Source organism: Sinohyriopsis cumingii, chromosome 6 (assembly GCF_028554795.1).
Source record: "Sinohyriopsis cumingii isolate HCF-2022 chromosome 6, ASM2855479v2, whole genome shotgun sequence".
Lineage (NCBI taxonomy): Eukaryota > Metazoa > Mollusca > Bivalvia > Unionida > Unionidae > Sinohyriopsis > Sinohyriopsis cumingii.
Genome location: NC_142966.1, coordinates 157,646,322 through 157,659,196, shown reverse-complemented (window position 1 = coordinate 157,659,196; position 12,875 = coordinate 157,646,322).

The following is a 12,875-nucleotide window of genomic DNA, read 5'->3' as shown; positions in this document are numbered from 1 at the left end:
CAAAATCAGATTTGAAGCAAAATATCCAAACTGTTAAAGATAAGATAAGAATAATAAAGAATTCTTACGGCATAATACTACGTTTAATATTATCACGTTATCCATCTTATCTGATATATTCATGCGCATGATAAAGTATTAATGAAACTGATTAAAGAATAAAAACTACCGTATTTATTAATAAGGAATATTAACATGTTATTACGGACAGAGATCAGGTAAATGATGTTTATTATACATTAGAATATATAATTAAAACGTTATTGTATGTATACCATCTCACATGTACTTGAGGTACTTGTTATTTTGGCGTAGAAGATACTCGCCGGTCACATGCCAAAATAACTCGTCAACCTGAGATATCGACGAGTACACATACAACAACCTATACATATGGATGAAACACAGAAACGGTTCGGCACTAACTTCAGAATGTTGATATTAACATTGTATATTGACTTTTTTGAAAATCGCTAAACCGTCTTCTATATATCAGTTTTCTCTCTTTATAACGAGTCTCTCTTTCCGATAACTGATTTATTAATGAATTTCTGATTAGAGAAATATACATTTTCAGGTAGTTGGCATTTTGTTGTTTATCTGCGGAGATGGCATGCTTTAACAGCATGCCACCAATGTCTTTCGTTCATAAGCTGCAGTGAATGAAATATAAATTTATTAAGATTCTAAATAGTTTTTTTTTTGGTTTTTAATTCTGTCAAAATGCAGTAAGTAGCTAAAACAACGCCACCATTATGGTCGTCTTCAACACAAACAATAGCAGCAGCAGAAGGAACAAAACAACAGCAACGAAATCTCAAAATATATAGTAAGACAAAATATTTGTCCTCTCTATCAACAAATATTACTAATGAGACATTGTTGGGCATCTGGGTTGATAGAAATATGAAAACGCCCCTTTTCCTTGCACTTATTAGGTTTTAATAATGCAAAGTGAATTTTTAAAGATTATTTTGGAAACTTTCACAAGAAATTATTCACGTATCCCACATGAGTACTAAAACGATCTCGGAAACTAAACAGAGTTCGCATGGTCAAATATTATTACACATCAAAGACAATTTGAAGCGCAAATGATTTAAAAGTCGGATCAAAGATAGTATAATTAGTATAAATGATAACTGATTAGCATCCCAAAGGACGGAATGACAAATGGTTATCTAAACAAACGAGATATTCCAAAGATAACCGGAAGCGATCAACAGGTCTATTCGCCCTGATCTAAACATAGCTCAGCATTATGTCCTTATTGTTTATGCTTAATCTGCTGTCTGTCATCGCTGTCCGAGCGAGTGGTCAGTTCTGATCACACTTCAAAGGATGCTGATGAACTGTAATGATAAAATGACCATTACGCTAGCCGATCGCCGCTAGTTTCTGGTCATGATAAATATAACCAGAGAACCCGACTATTTCATTCACTGGAATTCATTTGGATTATTTTCGACTGCTACCCATGCACTGGGGAGTTAATCGGTTCTCTTACGTTATCACTGTTGGGAGTGGATACGTTGTTGTGTACAATTCCTTTATATAATGCTCAAGCGGAAAATGTCCCATGTAGCTGCATTTTTGACCTGGAGTGAAAAGAAACATAAAATACTATGAGACATAAAAAGTAGAAGTTTTAAATTACATAAAATCTGTGATAAAAATATCCGTGGCCATATTTTGGTCCGCATATCGTAACAAATTCTTTCGAATTGTGACATTACTTCTGTAACTCCTGATATATAGTAGCTATGGATAGTTCACCGTTTTTGCTGAAGACACCGACTGTTAACCTTTCTTCAATTTATGTTTCATTTATTATAATCAATTTCATTCATAGGAAATAAATAAATCCTAACAAGTGTCGGTTGTACATTGAACATAAACATGATTACTAATATTTTCGTTGAACGTGTAAAAGCCTTGATGTATTTCAGTCTTACCCTTCCTGTTTTGTAAACTATAAACTTACAATAATGCCTAAATACATTATATTTTTCATTTAGTTTCATTGTACTGTAAAGGACTCCTTTTAATCTTTAAAAACTTCAGCACAAAAGATAAGAACGAAAAAGTCTCATGGCATCGTTAGCACATCTGAGATAAAACTTGCGAAATGAGTTTTAAAATTAATATCATTTTATTTATCACGTGACTAGAATAATTGTAATTCTTTTATATTAAACAGCAATTTTGGTGCTGTAAAATGAACGGAGTTCATTCGGATTGATTCAGATATTACCCCTCTTCCTCGCTTAAAAAAAGATGAATAATATGACGAAAATAAATGTTAGTCACTGCATGCACGTACATTATTTATGTGAATAAATGTGCGCTAACACAACATCCTGTGTTAAATTCTAGTACAAACACATTTAAATTCACCACGTAGGAATACCTAAGTGTGCGTATTTTCTTCTTACCAAGTTATCTCTGTTGCAGTGACCCTCTCTGCTTTCTGGAAGGTGAGTTGGCCTATGAATGAATGAAACGTGTCTTGTCTCAACACCATTTCTTGGAAGAAAAACCTAAATGATTCTTATTTTCCATTGACTCAACACTCATCAACTTAGGGGGTTTTTTGTGTTGTTTTTTTTAACTCACTAATGATCGCAAAGAGGAAAAAGATTTCTTTGAAGTAACAAAAAATCTCAGGAACGATATGCTTCAACGATGACCCAACTATTAAACACAGACTAAGAGATCAGTCGTATGTTCGGCAATGTTTGAAAACAACATTTTGATGTGGTTTCATGACTGATATGTATATCAAAGGCTTACATATAAAAAATCTTCATTTTAGTTGGCAATGTCCCAGAGATAGAACATCGTCGAACACTAATAAATGAGAAGAGCACGTATTAGATACTCTTAGCTTAATTTTCACTGACTTCTAACTCCAACACAATCAATAGATAAGTATTTTAAAAATAAAATAAAAAATATTAAAAAAATATAAAATAAATAAATAATATAAAAAATTAATATTAGAATACAAATTCTTACACCATATCATTCAACAAAGTGTTCGTCAACTGCAGAAGTTGCAAGTTTCAGTACCTTATTTGCAGAAGATAGATGCACACTGCATGACAAAATATGCTGCATACAGGACGAATAGCTTGGAGTTTTCTTTGTCGATTACACCTTATACCTAGAAGATATTGTAGTTGCAGCTCATGTTCTGCATTAAATAACGTAATGTGCAGACTCAGTGGAAAGTTATCAGTAAGATAATCCCGGAAAGAGTTTTTAAAAGTGGACATATAAGGACAACTAACACAACAATGAAGTATCAAGTCTGTATAAACATTCCTACATCTAATACACATATCGAGTTGTGTTTGAGGAACAGCAGCCCATAGTTTAACTACATATGTAAATACCTTAGTGTGTTGTCTGGTTTTAGCCGACTGCCACACTGAGGCAGGTCATAAGTATTCGTGTATGGAAGAGAATCTATCAAAATCTGCTTATTAGACATACGAACTCTCCAGAGGCTATTTTCAAGACCAACAATTTTTGACCTTACAATTTCTTTCCAATTTTGTTTATGTGGAATTTCAGAATGGTGCAAATAATCAGTTAGATACCCGAGCAAGTCAGACTTCTTTGAGGTATAGTATAAATTTGAAATTAACCCGTAGCTTGACATGCATCCGCTTAAAATGAAGTGAAATAACGTAACGTTAAACACACGTTTAGTATGTACGTTATTGGGCATCAAACACAATCTCTGTAAAAACATCAATTTTCTTCTATCAATTTCGGACTGCGCTGATATCCATCCTAGCATTCCCATGGTGATGTCTGATCTTGTATGTGTTGGAAAACCTTGTGAATGTTTGGCAAAATACCTCAGAGTTTTATCCAATGAAGAAAGGTCACTTTTTGAAATGTTATCATAATTCACTTCCATAAAACATTGAAAGGAAAATTACCTTTTTGATTACATTTGCAACAACCAAAGGATTTAAACCATTCGGTTTAATGCCAATACCAAACAGACCGTGAAAAGATTTTTTTCCTTTCTTGCATGCATCGAGTATTGCGTCATGCGACGTCAGCTTTGAATTAATCCTGTGACCCAGATGTGTTGCCGAATCAGTAACTGGCAAACGTGACGGGCCAATATACCATTTCATATTGACATAATTCTTGTATTGGGGACCGAAAATGATAATGTATGACTTTGTGACACAAAGCTCGAATCGCCACTTATTACTATATTCGTATGCTATACGACACTTTACGTAACATATGAATTGAACAATTTTCCATAGATGGAATAAAATATATTTTGGACAATTTTTGTGCATATGTTTTTTATGTTTTACAATGCCTAAAACGCTATTTCTACAAAAATTATTACCAGTGTCTTTGTATTTAAAAACCACATAAATCTTAAGATTTTAGGCCCTGAGTAAGAATTATGTTAAGTGTAATTAGTTATGGGAATAAAACTACACTTTCAGTGATATGTTCTTAACAGTAGAATTTCTTCCATTGCCATTAATCAAAACGTTACTATGTGCTCGTATACGGCGTGTTTTTGTAGCACAGTCGGTGATTATGTTTTCATAATACGGATTCAATAAAATATACACATAGCGACAGATCAACAGCACATGCGTCACCGGGAGTGAAGAAATTATAACGATTTGTTGACTTATAAACATCTGCCTGCCACACGGAACCCTTCAACCGCATAACAACATTTCCTTAAAGAATTTTTATAAATAATTTTATATGGAAGATCCCACCGTTATCCAAGATCTACAATCCTTTGTCGGTTTAAGATACGCGTTTTCGACAGTTATCTACAACATCGAATTCATGGATGAATGATTTCTTATACTTCGAGACATCGGAATTGCACAACACGCACCTTCGGGGCCATTATCCACGTCGTCTTGTTATTACTGTTGATCAAACATTGAAGTCATTATCAGTTAATATGCTGCCCCCATAGAAAGCGAACCTAAGAAAAACGTTTTTTATAGAAATATCAACTCGACGCACACAGTGTCGATGCACTGAACAGTAACTAGTCAAATTTTCAATACAACCATTTAATTACAATGTCGATTTTAAATACGCGAGAAACGAATAAAATTTTTAACGCGTCATATTAATTAAGAACTATATAAGACTAATTACAAAGTATACATTTACGTATTTGTTATAATATCACGATTGAAATCAGACAAATATCCAGCGTTTGACGTCAGATTCTACCCATTCCAATGATATAAACATAACTGAGATATTACACTTTGTGTTATAACTGCACTTTTATCCCATAAATAAACATTCAAACAAAAGCTTAAGGTATAGTTATAGAAATTGTTTACGTATTGTAATTATTTAAATTGTTTACGTGTTGTCATTATTTAATTTTGTTACGTAGAGTAATTATTGAAATTGTTTACGTAATGTAATTATTGAAAATGTTACGTATTGTAATTATTGAAATTGCTTACGTGTTGTAATTATTGACTCTGTTTATGTGTTGTAATTATTGAAATTGCTTACGTGTTGTAATTATTGAAATTGCTTACGTTTTGTAATTATTGACTCTGTTTACGTGTTGTAATTATTGAAATTGCTTACGTGTTGTGATTATTGAAATTGTTTACGATGTATAGTTATCTCGGTTACAGTTTTAAACCGAACCTAAATTGTCTCAAAAATAAGTAATTTGTCCCCCAAAAACGGATTATGTCCAAAGCGTCTTATATTAAAATGCGTTTAAATATTTGTTCACTCTGAACGTGCGTCTACGTCAATACATTTACTGGGAAAATTGTTTTCGTGTACACATGCCAATATGTCAACGACGTACTTCCCTACAAGAATAAAATTAACCCAATAAGTTACCGCATGTTCTTGCGTATACGTCAAGACCAAGTGCAAACAACATTGACCCTGATCTGCCGTAGCATAATGCGCCGGCAGATCAGGATTTATGTGGTATGTTCTACTGATTATAACAAACTATATAAGCCTATTATTCAACAACAGCCCTGGGTCTGTGGAGCTTGCAGTTGGGTAGGACTTATAAGCGAGTATATACGGTGTATATCATATACAGTAACAATATCTTTTTTTATCTGTTTGTGACGTCTTTCAGAGATGCTTTAGTGGCAAGGTGAATTTAAAAAAACCCACAACAAAATCAATACGTCTTTTCCTGATATCAAACTTCCGAATATAGAAATTTGTCCTGCAAGATAGTAACGGAAAAGACGAAGATCATGATCTACCCGAGCATAATATGCCTACCGATCAGGGTTTATGCTGTTTGTTCTAATGACCTGCCGGCACATTATGTGACGGTAGATCTAGGTCTGTGCAGTATGCAGTTGGACTCGTCTAATAAGCGAGTATATACAATAGGTATACAACGTCTTTGAACTATGGCGTCCTGCAGAATATCTGCAGGTCAAACAGATTATAGTATACTGTGTTGGCTAATGATACTCGCTTGTAACGATTATCACGAAATCATTATTTCCCAATGACTGTTATCGTATTTGTTGCTGACGGGAATCGTTGCACAACGCATGTTAAGGGGAACTGTAAACGTTGTTTTACACTAGGAAGTCAGTCAAGTGTTGAATTTCTTACAAATGTTATGACTACTTTAATGAAAAGAAGAAATCTGATAGTGGTTTAATTTGAACCAGTTCGGTAATAGATTGAACTGTTTACGATGATGTATCAATATGTCGATCCAGCTTCTCTGATTTTAAGTATCGTATCTGCTCGATTATGAGAAGACTCCAACTGCAAACTTCACAGACCCTGATATTTGGGTCTGTGTAGTTTGTTAGAAATAATCAGTAGAACAAACATTATAGGCCATGATATGCAGGCGCATTATGCTGCGGCTGGTCAGATCTTTGTTGTTTTGCATCTTGACGGAACTTTTAAGCTAATACATACGGTAGTGCAAATGACATGAAGTACATTTTAAAGAGTCACATGGACTTCAGGACTTTCTTCACTTTTCTACGGACTCTTTTATTAAATTGAAGATCAACAACTGCAACGGGTGAAGGTACTAACACAACGTGAGTCCGATGGCAGTGACGACTAGAACGTCGACAGCAATGATAACATTAACAAAAACTACAACTACACATTGCATTTGTGGTGAAATGATGAGAGAAAAGAAAACTTTGGTGTTAATAAAGATATCGACCAATATGTCCCTCTTCATCTTCCATAATTCTTTGCAAAAGGATACAGAAGTAATTTGTAGGTTATCAGTTACGCCTAACGCATACAACAAACCAGTTTAAATATGGCGTAGAAGAGACTATGATTTTCATCTGGATTAGGATAGATTAGAATTATAATCTTGCCCAGACCAATTATTAACTGGACAAGTCCTGATTACAATCTCAACCTGAACTAGGTCAGTGTAGAATTGTAAACTTGCGTATATCAGTTTTAAAGTGGGCAAGTCCTGTTTACAGTCTCACTCTTGACTAGATCAGGTACAAATTTATGATAAAGTAGTTTTAAAAAATATAAAACTCCGACGTTAATAGTTCCGTATCATGTCATTATTATCGAAATTAAATAATGAATTTTCCCTTAATTATTGAATTATTAAATATGCATACAACTACCCATTATTTTGTAATCAATAAATAAGTATAAAATACCATTGATTTTTGTAATTATCAGACAGGTATAAAATTATCCTTGATTTTTTAAAATTAATAAACGAGTGTAAATAATTCCAAAATTAGCATTGATTTTTCATTATTAGACAAGTATACAATTACCCCTAATTTTTAATTAATAATAATTTTAACATTGTCCATGGTGTTTTTAATTAATAAATAAGTAAATAAATAGGAGCAGTATCATTTGAAATGCTTTGAGGCCCAAACATTATACAGAAAATGTGCTCAAGCCTTCATTTAAAAAAAAAATGTATTTCATATTTTGGAATAAAATTGGTGGAATGTCTGATATATGTATTATACTATAGTGTTAACAAAACTGTCTGAAAGGAATACCAACTGTAATATTAATTATGGATGTATTTTAATTAATGTTTTGTTCGTCTTTTAAAATCTAAAAGGATTCTTTAAGAAACCGAATAATATTTTGTAAACTATAAACGTTGGAAAGTGTTGTCATATGCGTACATTTCTTGAAGATCTCTACAATTATCTTTTTATACATGCTTACCATCGTGACAGATTTTATTCATTTTCCAGAAATGTTAGATATATCTGATGGGTAGATCACGTGGCAAGGTGTATATTATAGTAAGTACATGATCTCCTCCTATTTTACCTCAAGAAGTAGAGACAACATATCTAGTAGACTTTTATGCATGTAACTTGTAAACAACTCATAGTTTGTTCTTTTTTAGTGTCATTTTATTATCTTCAAGGTAAACTCGCGTGGCTATTTGTTCAAATGAGAACCATAATTCCTTGATATGTAACTTCCTTGTAAAAGATAACTCCTCCAAGACATGTGCAACGGTTTTAAGATAGCTACTAAGTCTTTCAAGCGTTAAATCTTGCAGAACACCCGCAGGTAGATCAGTTATTAAATACTTTGTCGGCTAATGATACCAGCTCATAACTGTTATCATGATAACATTATTTCTGGATGGCTGCCTTTTGTATTCGTTCTCGACTGGAATCATTGCACAACAAACGCCAAAAGGGATGTGAAACGTTATTTCGCAAATCGGCCATTTAGTATTGTATTTATCATAACGAGATTAAAATTAAGGAAGTCTCGTACATTAGGTCAACGATTGTTGGTTACGAACGTAACAAATCGATAACACTTACAAGAAATGAAAGCGAACTAAAAAGTCGTTATGTCCATTCACCCATTTCGTGCTACTGGTGAAAAAGAAACTGTTTACGACACTAAGACAAGATATCAATGCAAGAGGTCATAATGTAAACATATTTCAAAAGAGATAAAAAGTTAACATCAGAAAATAAGTGTTATTAATTGGTATGTGAATATTATCTCAGAATCGGCAATTTATTTAAAGCCAGAATGAACATTTAAAAATGGACCGGATAGTCACTTGGGCAAGTGTGGTTTAGACTATCCCATTGTCCTAAATATTAAATACGGCTTATACAATTTACTGGATGTCGGAATTAGAGGCCGATAATAAAGAAGAGATCTAGATACAGAAGAGGATCAAGGTAAATAATGACATAGCTAATACATGAGAATTTCAATCACAAAAATATTTTAAAATATTCAATAAGCAGCAAAACAACAGCACCAACGAAATCAATAAGAGAAGATCAAAACGACAACGTCGCATCGCAACAACAAAAGTGCAAGTTATCACATCCGTTTCCTTGCACCATGACGTTGTGTTGTAAAATATCGTTTTAAACACTGAGGCGCAAACTTAGCAATGCCACACAGCATGGTCATTTTATTGCGTTATGCAAAAACGATAAAAGGTAGCCCGTGTTTGTAAAATCAGCGCATTCGAAACATCCTCGTCTCTTTACGATGCGTGTTGAATTACTTGCAGCATGCCACGGAAAAGTTGGGGGACATTCTGACTGAAATCAATGTTCACTGCATTCTGAACATCCTCATCTCTTTCCGATACGAATCGAATAACTTCGACTCCTGAAAGAAACTAGGAGGTAATCTTATTGGTAATAATCCTTTTCAGTCTAATTTTTTTTGCGGAGGAACATCCGGCTATGTGTCAGAAGAACAGATCCTTATAAAATGAAATAACACTCAACACCGTTTCAACAATCAGTGAAATGTCTACAATTTTTTTATTTCTGCAACTTTGTAATGATAAATTTAAGAAATCTTTAGGTTTCATTGACCAAAACTACTGCTTCCGTTACTTTTAGCGAACGCGCGTCATATAGTAATTGTTACGTCGTAAGTTATGATAACGTAAAAAGAACAGGCATTCAGGACAGTTCAAAATGGTAATTATGTATTTCAGGTTTCTCGGTGTTTTGGGGGTTTTTTTTTTCTTTCTTCTACAATGCAGTGGAAAAGGCAGAGGACGTTCCGACTGCGCTTACTGCTCAGATCGATATTTTTTGGAGTCATATATGACGTCACTTGTTAACTGGGTGCATCGTAGTGCTATGAACTCTCGAAGAGAGTGGACATATACGATATGATTTCTACCTCTGTCTCTTATTCAATAATTATTATGCAGTTGTAATATTCCCAATAACAACCACGTGAATAAAATAATACACTCAACGAAAAGTATACCTTACGTTTGTAAATATTATATGTAAGTAGGACTTATCTGCAGTAAACATACCCTGCTTGTTTTCAGTTGGGTGACTTTGAATTACTTGGAGCCTTAGCTATGTAAAATAAAATATAATTTTTTATTATATATTAACATTTCACAAACGATCGGTGATAAAGAAAATGTCAAACTCGTGTTTATTTGACACGAAATGTTTTTAATTTATTGAATAATACAGTATGACTCTCGCTATAAACAGCTCCTGCTGTACAAATACCACTAAACTATTTTGATAGATTTCATATCAAGCAGACACTTGTATTTTGTCAATATATTTTATGCTGCAAGATCCGTAGTTCTAGTATAAAACCGTTATTTAACATGCACACGCAGACTTATTACGAAAAAGTTATATTTTCAAGAAATGTACTCTGATATATATGTGGCACGGAGAAATGGGTATATTTACCAAGGATCAAAAGATCTGCTTTTTTGTTCTGGATTTGTTACAGAAAAAATAGAAATGTCAAATTTATTAATACAACAGTATGCTATATAATGTTGATGTAGGTATATTGACTTTTACAGGTATAATAATTCCAATTTTTGTATGAATTGACCGCGTTTTCTACATTTTGATTGGATGAAAACGGCCACGTGATACTGATCTGGAATTTTTTACACATCGATAAATTCTGCGGACTATTTTTGGTTAACTGTTTCCAGGTCATTTGATGTGAAGGTTTATCTAAATCAACGTCTTACACCATAATAATATATATCCGAACCAAGTCATATCTTAAGTGGTGTTCCTCAATGATCTATATTAGGGCCTTTTCTTTTTCTACAATTTATCAATGACATAGCCTTGTATCCAGCGCACTCTAACACAGATCTTTTCGTTGACGATTCTACATTGCATTTATCTGGTAAATCTCTAGACTCCATTAAAAATAAACTTCAAATCGACCTCAGCAATATATCAATTTGGTGTCATCAAAACAAAATGCATATTAACATCTCTATAACGAAATGTATGACAATCCGGACATGGCAGCGTCTATCTACTACCATGGATTTACTTCTAACTCAAAATGGCTTAGACGTATCTATGGTAAAAAATCAAAAACTTCTTGGTATCTACATTGATCAACACCTCAGCTGGAATGCACATATCGATCACCTATGTGCAATGGTAGTCAAAAGAATAACTCTGTTAAAATTGCTTTCAAAATTTCTACCTCCCCAATCACTCGAACTTTATTTTTTGGGTTATATACTACCACTGATAGATTACGGCTGTACCATATGGGGAAACACTTCCAATTATAATCTGTCCAGAATTGATAAACTCCAGAAAAGGGCAACCCGAATAATACTGAACTTCCTGTTATGACTCCCTCGAATGTTTTGTTTTTACGTTTGCTATGGCTACCTATACAAAAACGTATTCTTTATTTTAAAGGAATCATGACATACAAGTCTTTAAACGATCTTTCTCCAGATCATATCTCTAACATAATTGAACTAAGATCATCAAAGACCGAGCGTAATCTCCGCTCGACGACTAAAAATGATTTCCAGATTCCGTGGTCGAAACCCAATCATTACAAAAGCTCATTTACTGTATCAGCACATACAGTATGCAATTCCTTACCAATAACGATACGTAATTTAACTTCCCTTGCTTCTTTTAAATATCATTAAAGAAATTCTTTCTGGAACAGCTGGAATGTCATATATTTAGTACGACTTATGCTGAAATCTATGTACCTGTGTATTGAATATTGTTCATATGTGTATACGTTTCCCAGTATAGTCACACATAGTCATTCATGTTAAATATGTATGAATGAGTGTGCGACGATACTAGGTTATGTGCATAGTCTTGTATTTTTATTTTGTGTATTTTTTAAATATTTTATTTTTAACATAGCTGATTACAAAAACTGAGGACACATGGTAGATGTGTCAGCCATGACCTAATGTGTTATCCTCGTTAACGATAGTTTTTTTATTCTTATTCTTATTATTCTTATTCTTCTTCTTATTATTATTATTATTAACAACAACAACAAGCGCCCACCCACCCACTCCTGTCATTTCCGATCACAATTTACAATCCCCAGATTGAAATCGACCATTATAAGTTAAAACAATGTAATCGCACAGACCTTCCTGCACTCCAATACGCACCGCTTTACGTCAGGCTGTACAAGCCAATCTTTGGAAATTGTTGCATTTCGGATCGACAACTTTTACGGGTATCTTAACTTTTATAGTTATATTAACTTTAACAGATATATTGACTTTTACAGGCCTATTGAGTTTTGACTTTTACAGGCCTATTAAGTTTTGACTTTTACAGGTCTATCGACTTGTAAATAGCTTACTTTATCAAGTATATATTGCTAGACCTGAGTTGGCAAAAAAGTTCTCTTCTGTTTTATTCATGTAACATTGTCTGTAAATTTGCATCGGAATGCGAAAGAATTTGTGTTCTTGAGTATGTTTTAAACAATCGTCTCTCCATCTGTCAGAATATTAGAGAAAAACAAACCTCTCTCCATCTATAATAATAATAATAATAATAATAATAATAATAATAATAATA